We start from the raw sequence: 15,766 nt of genomic DNA on the forward strand, positions 1-15,766 counted from the left end.
TGGACTCAATGATAGATAAATCATTCCAATAGGGTGGTAAGGAAGGAAGCCAAATGTTTGATAACAACATCAAGGCAGTGAGAGAGATGAAGTAATCATGTTTAGTACTCAAAATGGCATCTGCTAATTTACTCATGCTCTTGAGTACTATTTGGAAATTATATATCCCAAGTCTGAAACACATCATTGAACGAAGAATTGACAAGACAATTTGTCAAAGTAAGTCATGCTCTTTTCTCCATTTTAACCTTTTTTCCCCCTAAAGTTTATTTCCGCATGTAGTCTAACAATTCTGTGTACTCTTAAGTATTCTGGTACACCACAAAAGTTTCTAGTGGCAGTCGCCACAAGAACAAGTAAAAGGCAGGTTTATAAGTATAGTAATTCCTAATTTCTGATGCAACATAGTGGCATACTTGATCATTAGAATTGCTCTAATACTTCACATTGCCTCACCAGCTCTACACCTACCTACCTTTGGGGAATTAATGTAACTGAAAAAAGGTTTGCGCCAATATTTTTCTTTAATTGAAAAAAACTACTCTTGGGCTATCTTGATGCCAAGTTAATAAATCCTGAAGAAAGAATTTAATATAGGAAACATGGATAAAAATCTGGAGTGGACCTAGTGGGCTCTCCTCTAATGAACTGTGACATTTAATTCATAATAGCAAAAATTGCATCTTAAATCCACTTTAATCAGAATGGGACTAAATCACAAATCACTAATCACATCTTTCTCTTCATCCCCAACAAATTTAAAAAAAAAGAAGAAGAAAAAAATTCACAGTAGGATATATGCCAATTTGGCATATTTTAAATGCTCTTACTTCATATGAAAAGAAGGAAGAAGAAAAAAGAAATGAAAAACCTCATTTTGTGCAAACTTTAAGCCCTACTTTTTCATAAGTGGTACTTGACTTTTTGGGTGCATGCAGAAACACAGAATTACTGCTGACAGTTATGACTACTTTTTTAAAGAAACCTATCAAGGAAAGAACCCACTGATATAAAGTAGGAAGGACTTGGTTAATGATTATTCACAATTTCTATGGGGAACTGCTGCTGTTCTCTTTTTTCTTGTCTTTCCTTTCAGTCCAGTTTAATGATCATCCTAAAACTCCTAACATGAGCAGTAGGGATAGAATCCCAAAGACCTGGGCATGGGGACATTTGTTTGAAAATGTGGCCTGGCAGCTGCACCGAACTATACATAGCTTGCATGTCTTCAGCAATTAGTGACTTTCCTCATTGTTTGAGAAAATAGCCTTTAAAATCGGGTTTGCACCCTCAAATGCATCGGTGCTACACAAAAGAAAAAAAAAAAGAATGAAACAAAAATAGGAAGGGGATATTGGATGATTGATTTTTTTTTACTCTAGGCCTCAATGATTTTTAGGGCAATAATAGTGCTATCCTCTACCAAAAAAGCCATTCGTTTGTAGAGCACTAATACAGGATTCTTTGTGTACTCAAGCAAAGGGGAGGAATTCTGATGGGGAGGAATGTGAAGCATGAAGTGGGTAGCATTCTGATACTAAGATCAGGGAATGATAATCATGTGTGATTAATTGGTCATTTATCCTAAGAATTTTGGTAGTGTCTCTGAATCAGGGTCTTTCAAAAATATTTTTAATTAAATTAACAAACATTAACAGATAGATACATTTTAATATGCAAAGGAGAAGTTTCATATGAAACTTTGAACTTTTGTGTTCAGTTTTTTTAAAAAGGATATTACATTTAACATGGTCACGGAAAATATCTGCTAGTTTGTGTCCTCTTTGAAATTTCATTCTCTTTTCTTTTGTGTATTTTTTTTAAGTTTCATTGATACTCATTTCTTTTTCTTCTTTTTGGCATTACTATTACTACCTATCCATCCTCTCCCCCCCCAGCTAATATCTCGTAACAAATAATAAGCTATACCCAAACAAATAAACCTGTTGACAATGTCAGAAAATATTATCTGATTCGGCACCTCTAGTCTATCATCTCTACCCCGAAAGATGGGAAATGTGCCTCATCATCCGTCTTCTCAAGTCATTATTTATTGGTCATCATAATGATCTGAACACTTAGGTTTTAAAAGCTTTTTTTCTTTACATTAATGTAGTTATTATTCTCCTGGTTTTGCTCACTTCACTTCATCACTTCATATGAATCATTCCAGATTTCTCTGAAGCTATAATATCTGTTATTTCTTATAACACAAAAATATCTCATTACATTCATATACCATAATTTGTTCAGCTATTCCTCAATCAATAGGCATCCACTTAGATTCTAGTTCTTTGAAACAAATGAAATGCTACTATAAATATTTTTGTACATATGAGCCCTCTCCTTTCTTTGATCACTTTTTTTGGGGGTATACATTTACTACTCATGTTCCTGAGTCAAATAGTATCCTGAACTTGATCAATTAATTAGGAAGTCTATTTACTAGGTATGTACTAGGAGGCTGGAAGTGTATTTGAGTATTGGGTACCGTTCACCCGTACTTCTCACTAAAACAGGAACAAAAAAGGACACTGTCCTAAAGGAACTTGTGATTTAATAAGGGAACAATGCATATAAATCATTAGATGCACTCTATCCAACCATTTTGGAGAGTAATCTGGTATTGTGCCTAAAGAGTTATAAAACTGAGTATACTCTTTGACCCAGCAATACCACTATTAGGTCTGTTTCCCAAGATAGTTAGGGAAAATTTGGAAACAACAACAACAACAAACAATGTATGTTCTAAAATATGGACAGCAGCTCTCTTTGTGGTGGCAAAGACCTGGAAATTGAGGGGATACCTATCAATTAGGGAATGGCTAAACAAGTTGCAGTGTATGATTGTAATAGAATATTACTGAGCTATGAGAATATAAGAAGACTGGAAAGGTAAGAAAGGACAAATTATAAGAAGTTTTAAATACCAAACAAAAGTTCTTTATATTTGATACTGGAATTAATAGGAAGCCAGTGCCATTTATTGAATGGGGGTAGTGGTAGTGATAAAGGAAGGTGACATGGTAAGACCTTCATTTCAGGAAAGTCACTGTCAGTTTAGTTAAAAATGGATTAGAGGAGATAGAGACTTAAGACAGACAATTAAAAAGGTAATGTAGGGGCAGCTATGTGGTGCAGTATATAGAGCACTGGCAATGGATTCAGGAGGACCTGAGTTTAATTCCAGACTCAGAAACATAACAGCTGTGTGACCCTAGGCAAGTCACTTAACCCCATTGGCTAGACCAAACAAACAAACAAAAAAGCAGAAGGCAATGTAATACTCCAGGCTAGAGGTGATGAGTTCTAAACTAAGGTGGTGGATATGTGACTAGAAAGAAATGGCTTTGGGTGTAAAATCAAAATTGCTTTCCATAAAGATTAACCAATTCATAGCCCCACCAAGAGTGCCTTAATGTCTCCATATTCTCCAACAATTGTCATTTTCTCTTTTCTTCATGTTTATCATGTGTGGACATTTTTTTCCAGAAAGTTTAAAAAAAAGATAAGAAACTGGTAGACAAAGTATTTTTCTTAGAAAAAAAAAATCAGTCTCTAACCTATGATTTCAGACCAACTCAAAGTCATCTCTTCCACATCTGGAGTTAATAAATTTTTAGAAGTAAGAATAAAGCTAATTTCTTCTGTATGGTGAATATTGTTCACCTGTAGCCAAAAGACTTCAAATGGAGAAATTAGACTACATTACTTTTGTTCTTTTCCTTTGCAATGGAAAGAGATTAGTTTTCTCCTGACACATTCTCACCATCAACCTTAGGTTATAGTTTCATTCTATCCCTTAAAGATGTGGAGTTGGAATTGGGGTGGGAGGAAAGAATCTATTGATTTGCTAAGTTTTATAAGGGTAGTTAGGTGTGGGCCTATCTGTCCACTTTTATTGCATGTGCCCAACCAAGCCTATCCCTGTAAAAAACCAAACCAAACCAAAAAAAAAAAAAACAAAAAACAAAAACAAAAAAACCACACAGATTCTTTTCCCTTCAAAAAAAAAATGGAAAAAAGAACAATATTAAGATTCAGCTCCTGCTGGCAATAGAATAAAAAAGGTCAAGTGAAGTAAGCCACTGGCTAGGTGGCACATGGATTGAGTGCCATGCCTGGAATCAGGAAGACTCATCTTCCTGAGTTCAAATCTGGGTTCAGACACTTATTAGCTGTGTGGCCCTGGGCAATTCACTTAATCCTGTTTTTCTTCATTTCTTCACCAGTAAAATGAGCTGGAGAAGGAAACAAGAAACTACTCCAGCATCTTTGCCAAGAAAACCACAAATGGAGTCACAAAGAGTTGAATACAACTGAAACAACTGAACAACAACAACTACAGTAACTATTATTTCCTCTAACTCTTTCCTTCAAAAATATGTCCTCATATAATCCTTTAAATGAGTAGAATAAAATTCCACCAAAAAATTTAACAAGTCCACATTTTCACTACTCCACAAAGGACAGACAGATGTCCCTGAGTCACTGGGAAATGTTTTTTCTCCCAAGGCATTTTAAGGATTCTCAATCACATGACATTTTGTGCAACATCCTAGCAACAGTCACCAAGGAGACAGTAGAACTCTAAAAACCCACAAAGTCCAAGCAACTTGCAAAAGTTCCAGATGGCATCAGCTCTTCTTAGGCACTTTTCATTCAGTGCCTGATGAAGAAGGTAATGTCAAAATCATAACCAATGTGTCAGAATTTAAAATATGAAGGAAGAAGAGGTCAGGAAAAAAAATTTATTGAGAATTTGATTTTTACATATCCCTTGTACTCAAATTAATCATAGATTCAAAGATCATAAAAGATGGAAGGTGTATGTGGCAATCTAACCCAACTCATACTTGAGTAATAACTCCCCTTCACATCCCCCCAAAATAAGGGCCAATGTTTGTTTCAGGATCTTCAATAAAAGCAAAATTCATTAAGTCCTAAGGCAGTCATTTTAACTTATGCATTTCTTTAATTGTTAAGAATTCTTTTCTTACATTAAACCTATTTTGGGATGAGGGAGTAGAAGCCAGCATTGCCCACCAAACAACTCTAAAATAATGCCTCAAATCACTTTTTGTAACCACATAGTCAATAAAAGGTCAGAGGGAGACATTTTTCCAATCTAAGACAACTTAGGAGTCCACAGGAGTATAATACCAGAGTGAGCGCAGGAGGAGTGGGATGAGCACAAGCAATGGGCCTTGGAGGCAGCCACAAGAATGGCAGCAGCAGCAGAAGCAGGCCAAAGATGGAAAGGGGTTAAACAACTGGTCAGTAAGAGATTACAGGGGACCTTTTGCTGGCACTGGATGCACCTGGCACTGGATGCACCTGGCACTGATTAGCAACTCTATTGCCCATGAACTGTTTTGGACCCCAGTTCCTTGACAAAGAGGAGGGCACATGATCAGTCACAGGGGAGCAGGGGTCCTGGTCATAGTTTCAGGGCCAAGAAAAGTGATAACATTTGTGGCTGAAGAAAAACAAGGGATCTGCTCACAGTTCCAGGATCAAAGGAAGTAATAGTACTTACAGCTTCAGGGCAGCAAAAGCCCATAAAGACCAGAGTGCAGACCAGGAGAGCAGTGACCACACTTCTCTGAGAATAACACTACCTTGGAACCATGAAAACCTTACAGATCCCGAGAACTAGCTCAGAAAACAACAACAGGAAAAACTTTAAGCTTGGCACAGTGCATCTTCTAACTCAGGTGAGCAGAGCCCACTTTAACGTCAAGTTTATAATAAATGCCCGTAAAAATGAGCAAACAGCAACAACAAAAATAACTTGACTCTAAAAAAGTACTATGGTAGCTGGGAATACTTAGGGGAATACAAAAAATGTGAAAAGTCGTAAGCAAAGACTCAAAGAAAAATCCTAATTAGACCCAAGATTAGAAGGAATTCCTGGAAAAGGTAAAGAAAGAGATGAGTGGTAGAGGGGAAAATAGGAAAAGAAATAAAAGGTACCGTAGAAAATGAAGTAATAAAAAAAAACACAGTAAGATTCCCTAATAAATGCTCTTTTTCTCATATGTGCATGTATTTGTGTGTATATATACATACATGCATGCATACATACATACATATAAGTGTGTGTGTGTGTAACTAAGTAAAAATTATAAAAAATAAGAATCATTCCCCAATTGATAAATGACCAAAACATATGAACATGCAGTTGTCAGAAGAAATGAACTCTCTCTAGGCACATGAAAAAAGACTCCAAATCACTATTGATTAGAGAAATATGAATTAAAACAACTGTGAGGGACCACATAACACCTATCAGAATTGACAAATGCTTGAGGGAAGGAGAGAAAATAGGCTAATTAATGAAGAGTTGTTGGAGTAGTGAACTGGTCCAACCATTGTGGAGAACAGTTTGGAACTATGCCCAAAGGGTTCTAAAACTATGATCCAGTAATAACTCTAACAAGTCTGTACCTCAAAGAGATCAAATTAAAAGTTAAAAGGACCTATACCTACAAAAATATTTATAGCAGCTCTGTTTGTTGTAACAAAGAATTGGAAATGGAGGAGAGGGTTGTCAATAGGGGAATGGCTGAACAAATTGTGACACATGATTGTAATGGAGAATCATTGTGCTATGCAAAATGTTGAGGGGTCATAATTTCAAAAAATACATGGCAAGACCTATATGAAATGAATTGAAGTGAAGTGAAAAGAGCTGGGAGATCTTTGTACACAGTAACAGAAGTGTTGCAATGACCATCACCTGTGAAAGACTTGGCTACTCTGATTGATCAATATAGTGACACAAGATGACTTCAAAGAGCTCATAAAAAATGCTATAAAATTCCAGAGAGAGAATTGATGCACTCAGAGTACAAACTGAGTATCATTTTCTCACTTTGTCATTTTTCTTTTTTTTTCTTTTTCTTTTTTGAGATATGGCTAGATGGTGCAGTAAAAAAGAGTGTGGATCCTGGAGTCAGGAAGACTCATCTTCCTGAGTTCAAATCAGACCTCAGGCACTAGCTGTATGACCCTCAGTTTACCTCAGTTTCCTCATCTGCAAAATAAGCTGGAGGAGGAAATGACAAAATCTTCCACTGTCTTTAGCAAGAAAACCTTAAATGGAGTCATGAAGAGTCAGACACAACCAAAAGTGAATGGACAACAACAATACCAAAATATGGAAATATGCTTTGCCTAATTTCACATGTATAATAGTTTCCCTTATCACTGTTTGGAGGAGTGGTGGAAAGCAGGGAGAGAATCTGGAACTCAAAATTTCAAAAGAATATATTAAAAATAAATGAATAATAAATATTTAAGAATAAAAAATGTTTCAGCTTCTCTGTAACTTTATTGCATTGCTTCTTGTTCTGTCTTCTAGGGCCATACCAAACAATTGTGATCTTTCTTTGAAAGAAAGCACTTTAAATACTCAAAGACAAACATTATATTCTAAGTCTTTTCTTCTGACAACTAACCCCCCAACCCCCACCAGTCTATTTGACTGATTCATTGTCATTACAACATTTCTTTGTGGCTCTTCTCTTTTAGGCATGCTTGAATTTCTCTATCTTTCCCGAAATGTAGTACCTAGAAATATCCATAGAAAAAGAAATTGCAGACAGTTTCTCAGGTAAAGATTTCATCTCAATTCCAAGACAGAGGCAAGCACTAACAATTGCAGTTGCAGGAGAGTGAGGTGAGCTGGTAACACCTGGGTGGCTGTCACATGACCCACAGCAACCATGTCAGTCTGTCTCTAGTGTGTATGCTGCTTGAAGAAGTTTACAAGCTCTGCAGGTCTGTTCTAGGACGTCAGGGCAGTTGTCTTTGATAATTCTTGAAATTTGATATTTAGGGTGTTTTTTTTTCTTTTTCTTTTCTTTTTTTTTTTTTATCATTGCTTTCAGTTAGTTGGATAATTCTTAAATTACCTCTCCTTAGTCGATTTTCCAGGTCAACCATTTTGCCAATGAGATACTTTCCATTTTCTTCTATTTTTTTTTCACACACTTGATTTTGTTTTATTGATTGTTGGTGTCTCATTGAGTCATTAGCTTCCATTTCCCATCTCTAATTTTTAGTGAGTTCTTTTTTTAGTGAGGTGAGGTTTTGTGCCTCTTTTCCCATTTGGCCATTATTAGTTTTTAAGGAGCTCTTTTCAGTGGATTTTTGTGCCTCTTTCAGCATTTGACAATTCTACATTTTTAGTCTTGTTCTCTTCAACAGACCACTTAACCTCCTGGCAGAAAGACGATTAATTGAAAATGCAGAAAAGACATATTTTTGGACATGGTTTTTGTGGAAATTTCTTTTGCCAGTTATATATATATATATATATACATATATATATATACATATATATATGTACACACACACAGTTTATTTAATTGAGAGAGGATAGTGAAAGGGACTGGTAAAAATTAATTTTTAAAAAAAATTGAAAACAATATTGTTTGAGGTGTAGAAGTGCTATTCTTCTCTTATCTCTACATTTGTTTTCCATTATTTCTCATAATATTTTATCTTTTGTTTCCCCAAATGAACAGAGAAGGAAGAAAGAGGGCATTACTAAGTTCTGTTGCATGTTGCTTCAGAATGGTGTTATGCAGGCAATGGTGTGATGGGGGTATTTGGAAGGGACTGCATCAGGAGCAAGGGAATTGCTGAGTACATCGCAGAGCACAAGTTCATAAGGTTATGCTCCCTGGCCAGAGTGTGAGGTCTCCTGAGAGAGTGATTTATGAGTGAGTGCTTTAGAGATTAGGGATTAGCCTTCTCTGCTATTAATTCATAAAATCTTTATCTTAGTGTCTTAGCCTGTGGAGAAAGCTACAGTTGTAGAGAAAATGTCTAGTCCTCTATCTTGTTGTTCATATGACCCAAAAAGTTTTGCCCTCAGGTTCTAATAAATGTGAGAAGTTTTTAGTTTTATTCTAATATTATGTGTAAACTTTTATTTTTATTTTGGTTTTAAGGTAGTTCAATTTTTCTTAAATCATTTCTCCTTGATTTGTTTTCTAAGTCACTTGTTTCTGATATCAGATATTATAAATTTTCTTAATTATCTTTTAAAATCTTTGATATTGTTTTGTTTCTAGCTGTTTCATGGAGTTGCTTTCTCTTGGGTTTTCTAGTTTTCAGGGGATGCATTACTTGGATATGATTTACCATATACTCTTCTAAGCCATTATTCTTCTTTCAAATTCTTTTCTCCTGAGCTTCTATTTACTGAGTTTTTAAATCTCTTGCTGTATTTCTTCTATGTATATTCACAGTCCTTATGGAAAATCTATTTGCATCCTTTGAGTCTCTGTTTTTAGTCTTTTCAATGTTACTCCTTCTTTGGGGGATCTCTAGATCAATAATGTGTATTTTTTTAAATACTAGATGAATACTGGATGTTGATTTCATTGATTTTTTTTTCATCTCAACTTTATTTACAGAATTGAAGCTTTCTTACAGGGCAGGATCCATTCCTTGCTATATTTCTGTTTGAGTAATTCAGTCCTGGTTGGTTTCACTTTAGTTCTTCAATAACCACCACTTTTGGGAGCTAGCTTCCTTTTTATCTGTTCAATATCTGAAATTCAGAGTGCTACATCTTTATAAACCTCTCTGGTATCTCAGGATAGTGTCAGGGAGCTTGAAGCACTGGGGTTGGTGTGTCCTTATTTGAGTATAAGAGCTTCCAAGTTTCCAACCTAAGTCTTTCTGACTACCCTAGACCATTTTAGTGGAGCCCTCCATTCCAAATTTCTCTGAGCCTTTAAGCTACAAGTTCCTCTGGCCCATCTCTGATTTCCATAGGAAGCTGCACTGGGTTGGCTCTGATTTTGCCCAAAGCAAAAACCTTTCTTATAGCCCTGAGCCTGCAGAGTGATCTCTTAAATTGATGGGAGAAAGATAAATTGTTTCTTTTTTCTTTTCTCATTGGAGTTCTTAAATATTGCTAATTCTGATGTGAATTTCAGGGTTTTGTTAGAGTAGATATGTAGGAGTTAGTTTATCTGCCTCCTGTTCATGCAGGCATCTTAGCTGGAGGTCCCTCACCCTCACCCCAGATCTTCCCTCACCTCTGTAGGAACTGTTGTCTAAATATGCTTCAACCCTCTTATATTTCTGAAGTCGATATTTAGAACATAAATGTAGAACTTTATACTTATCCTTATTAAATTAAATTTTATTTGGATCTCTGTGTTATCCTCTTGAAATTTTTCGTATCCTGACTTTGTCCTCCAACATACAAAATATCTCTTTAGCATCATCTACAGATTTGAATGTGTGCTTCATCTAGCTCATGAAAAAGAATATCCCATAGCAAAGTTTCAAGGTCAGATTTCTGAAATGCTCCACTAGAAGCCTCCCAAGATATATTAACCTATCAATTACTTTCTTTGGGTCTTGCCATTTGACCAGTTGTCAAGGATAAGGAAGGAATTTTCAATTGTTTTGTTGAAACCTAAGTACACTAGATCTATAACATCTATTTACCAGTCTAGTTGCCTTGCCATGTAAGGAAATAAGTTTCAGTATGATACCTTATTCTTGATAAAACCACACTTTTAGTTGTCACTATTTCCCTCTCTAAGTGATGAAAACCTATCCCTGTTATAAGGTATTTTGGAATTTCTCCTGAAAGACAAGTCAAACTTACTATCCTTTATGTGATAGATTTCACCTTCTACCTTTTCTGAAAAACCAGAATATCATTTTCCTTTTGCCAAGGTTATGGCACCTCAACTTTTCATCAGGATCTTTCAAAGCCCAACCACAGCCACTCAGTTGTGATTGCATCTGTGAACACTTCCAGTATTCTAAGATGTAGTTTATCTGAGCTTATTGGCTGTAACTCATTGAGAGTATTTAGATGCTGCTTTCCCCTTCGCTTACCTTGGGTTTTCATGTGGCCTTGAATGTATACCCAAAAGCATATTTAAACATTTAACGAGTACAAATCAAAGTCCAAATTCCTCAGTCTGTCATTCAAAAGTGTTAACACTATCATGTATCATGTATTCCTACCTTTCTAGGCTTACTTCATTGCAATGGTCATGCTGTATACTATGGTCCTAAAAATAAGACTATTCAATTTCCTTTGTAAATGTTTAGCATTTTCCTACCTCTTTACCTTATTTATAGCATTTGCCATGCTCTGCATCCCTTGCCCACCAATCATTTCAACGTAATAAATAACTACATATCTTTCAAAAGCCAACTCAAAGTTACCTTCCCCAGGATGTCTTCCAAGATTCATTCATTAAAAATCACATTTTCTCATTCAAATATGGCTTTACATCTCTTATCACATTGCATTATTCATTATAGCTATTGAAGTTACTGAATAGTCAAAACATGTTTTATGTAAAATATAGCATTCCCTACTGGAGTGAAAAGTCTATATTTTAATCATCTTTGCATCTCCCTCAGGGCCTAGCACAATGCATTAGATGGAAGGAAGGAAGAAGGAGGGGAGAAATTAAGGAAAAAAGAAAGAAAGGAAGGGAGGGAAGGAAGAGGGAAGTTGGGGGAAGAAAACAGAAATCCAAAAGATTATTGGCACGATTATCACTCTGATTTCTTCACGCACACGGCATTTGTTAACATCCCAAAACAACAATCATCCCCCCCACCCCATCCTCACCAACCCACTAAAACATATTGAAGATTGTATCAGTATTTGCAGATTTTCCATTAAAAGAAACAAGTCTATTGGAACAGAAGTGAGGATTTACTTGTTATTCATTCAACAATATTTTTTAAGTACCTACTTTATTCAAAACATTAACGTATAGGAGAAGGCAAGACTATATAAAATATAGAGGTAGATATTTCTCTATATGCTAGCTTTTCTAGCTTAATGCCCCAAATTTAAAAGTAGGAAGATATTCAAAACATCTTAATCTTAGAAAGTACAGTGTCATCTCTTTAACAACATGATTTAAAAGCTTTTCAATGAAATTAATTTTAAAATGAAAACAAAACAAAACATTAGTTCTGTTCTAAATACAATCAATATCTCATATGACTCATCTTTCCTTTTATTTCATGTTATGATATGTGTTCAATGGGAAAAAATAAATTGTATTGCCTTTCAATTTTTTCCCAAATGCATGAAAAATAATGAAGATTAATGGACAACTTGTATTTAGGCCTGAATCCCTTAATGTGAGCTGATACTTCAGTTAAAGTTTTACTTGACTAGATATCATCAAATGCTTTATGTCATTGCTGTCTGTTAGACCCCACCAGCATCACTGCCCTGGACCTTAGCCACAGGCTATATCCCCTCATTGAAATTCTGGTGAAGAGGAAAAAAAACAAAAACAAAAACGACAGCAACAGCAACAACAACAATAAAAAGAAATTCTGGTGGAGAGGGATGGTGGAGTGAAGTGGCCATGAACTGGACGCATTCTTCACCACAAAACCTTCCTGACAGTTATAAACAGCAGTGGACCTGGCCTTAGAACTAACCATGAAATTAAAAGATTTTGTAGGAAGAGACAAAGGAAGTAAGTGACCTTCTTAATCATGAGTTTACTTGGGATTTCTATCTCTATCCACATACCTGTTCTTTGCTTCAGTCAAATGAGCAAAACAATTAGCTGATACTCCCTTTACTAAGACTAGTAAATTCCTACCTCCTTTCACCTAATCAAGCCATTCATGCAGTTTCCCTTTAATGAGAAGAAAACTCAATTCACTGGCTACTTTCCTTTCTTTACAGCTTGATACTCATGATTATCAGTCTCTATCTTCCTCTGCTCCCTATTTCCTGTCTTTCATAACCTTTCTAATATGTCCTTAAGGACTCTACCATTGATGTATGAGATGGTCTCCTTGCCAATTCAATGATATCTTCCCATCCTTTTTTTGACCTCATGGGTCAGATACAGAGTGGCTATATAAGTTTCATCAATTTTTGAAGATGGAGAGGGTAAAAAATAGCAGCAGCCATGTTTATTTTCTGTCTCTGAGATCTCAGCCACTCTGATCATAGAAGCCTTTAAGCATTCCTCCTTTTTAATCAAATTAGGGCTTCAAGTATAGATAAGAGATGGAGCTTTGGACTTTCAAGGTGGAAAATGAGAGAGTCTCAGAGAGAAGAGTAAAGGGGGGAAGGATCATTGCCAATTTTTTCCAAGGTTTTTTTCTCCCTCTAGGCCATAATCAATCTCTTCACATGGATATCTCTTCAGCATCTTAAACTCAACATGTTAAAAATGTATTTTTATCACTTTCCCTTCTGAAATTATTCCTTCTCTAATAGTTCATGTTTGAAGCACAATATTCTCAATTATTCAGGATCATTACTTAAAGCCTTCCTAGGTGCTTCTTTCTTCCATATACACCATAGCTAATCAACCACTGTCTTGTAAATTTGACCTTTACAAATGTTTGCACCAGTTCATTTCTCTCCATTTATCTGGCTACCAACATATGTCAGGCCCTCATCCTCTTTTGCTAGGACTATTATAATAGCTTTCTAATTTGTCTTTCTGCTTGTAGGCTCTTCCTTTTCCAATCCATTCTAAACTCAGAGGCCAAAATAATGTTCATAAGGAAAAGGTATGACTGGTCATTTGTTTGACCAAAAAACTTCACTAGTTCCCCTGTTGCTTCTAGTATAAATACAAATTTCTCAGCCTGTCATTTAAGGCCATAATCTCTGCACAGATAGTGATCTGATGATTCCAACTTCCTTTCCTTTCTTTATTTCACATTACTCTTATGCATATATTCTATTGCATGACAACATGACATAGTATACCTTGCCTCTGTGTGATTGTGTAACCCATTCCCCCTACCTGGAATCCATTGCCTCTTAGACTCCACTTCTCAACATCCTCATTTTCTTCCAAGTCTCAGGTCAAATACATCCTCCACAGGGATGTTTCCCCCAGTTTTCAGTGCTCATGTTATGCTTCAGTTGTCTTGTCTTTCCTGAGCCCTTTCTCCATAGTCCTTCAGTATAATGCAAAACCCTTGGGGGAAAGGAATGTTTAATTTATGTCTTTTTGTCTTCTGCAGGGTGCTTTCTATATAAAAGGTAATTACTGAGCATGTCATTGAATTGAAATCAAAATACTAAAGCTTTTTTTTAAATCAATGGGAGTAAGATTCTAACCACAGAAAGAATGAGAATTCCTACGATCCTATGCCACCAGAGGCACTCATATAGTAGAAAAAACACTGGATTCAGAGTAACGAGTTTTGAGTCCCATCTTAGAAACTTCTTAGCCATGTTGATATGTACAATTTATAATTCTTCATCTGTGAAATATGAATAATAATAATGCTTGAATAAGCCCATTAAAAGATCTATGACAGGTACAGCTATTCATAAAAACTAACTTCTAAAAATAGATTAGATTAGATTTACAAGGTCTCATCTACATATAACATCTATGAACTTAAAGCAAATTATAGATATAAGTGACTAGATGGTGCAGTGCATAGATCGCTGGACCTGGAGTCAGGAAGACCTGAATTCAAATCTTGAATCAAACACTTACTGTGTTACTGTGGTAAATCATTTAACTTTGCTCAGCCATGGTTTCCTTATGTGTAAAATGGGGATAAGTATAGTATCCCCATCCCAAGGCTTTTATGAGGATCAAATGAAATCATGTATGTAAAGCACTTTATGAACCTTAAAATTACATGTAAATAATAGCTATTATGTGCTATTATGATTAAATAAGTGTCTGAAGGGTGGCTGGTTACTATTAGTCAGGATGCAAAAAATATCTTAGTAACTAGAACATTGAGCCAAATCTAATAAGATGAAATGTAAGAGCAATACTTGTATAGTCTTACACTTGGTTTGAAAAAAATAAACTAACTCCACAAGTACAAGTTTGGAGAGGCATGGCTAGACAAGTTTGTCTTAAAAGGATCTGGATGTTTTAGTTGATGGAAAGCTCAGTCTGAGTTAACAGTGTGATATTATCTCCAGGAAAGTTATTGCAATCTAAGCCTGATGAAGAAAAGTATAGTGTCCAGGGCTAGGGAGGTGATAGTCCCACTGTACCATGTCCAAGTCAGACAATGTCTACAGTACAGTGTTCAGTTTTGGATGTTGATTTTTTTTAGTAAGGTATGCATCTAAAAGAGAGCAATCTGATAGCAAAAGGACTCAAGATATTGCTAGCAATATGTAGATCATTTTAATATTAGAGAAGAATTTGGGGCTTACCTGATCTCTGTCTTTTGGTACTTGAATTTGAAGGTAGAATGGGATAGAATTTGTCCTACTGAGAGGGATGCATTATGAACAATGTGTAGAAACTGTAAAGAGATGGATTTTGCTTTGACCAAGAGAAAAATCAATCGTAACAATTAGACCTATCGAAACCTGGAGTGTATGGCTTCATCCTTTCCTTGAAGTCCTTTGCTGAATGAACATGACTAATATATAGGGATTCTTATTCAGCTATTGGTTGGACTTTTTGGGCTCCAAGATACCTTCCATGCCTTCCTTTTGGTACATCTATAATTCTCTCCTACCATAGGGAAGTATACAAATCTAGAGAATTGAACAAATGCCAAATTGACCTTGGGGAAAGTCCAATTGTGGCCTCAAGGAAATAAAACATAAATTGAGGTAGGGAGATGGATTATTGAGTGTCACAGCTTTGACAAAAAATGGAAGCAGTATAGAACATGCAGAAGGAATAATTGAGATTGACTCTTTCAATCTAGTTAAAGGCACTTGAAGAACTGATCGTTTTATTCTTCTTTCCTGAATACATGCTCTGAGGATAAGAATCAGAGT

Source organism: Phascolarctos cinereus, unplaced genomic scaffold, assembly GCF_003287225.1.
Source record: "Phascolarctos cinereus isolate Bilbo 61053 unplaced genomic scaffold, phaCin_HiC Scaffold_1;HRSCAF=81, whole genome shotgun sequence".
In the NCBI taxonomy this organism is placed as follows: Eukaryota; Metazoa; Chordata; class Mammalia; order Diprotodontia; family Phascolarctidae; genus Phascolarctos; species Phascolarctos cinereus.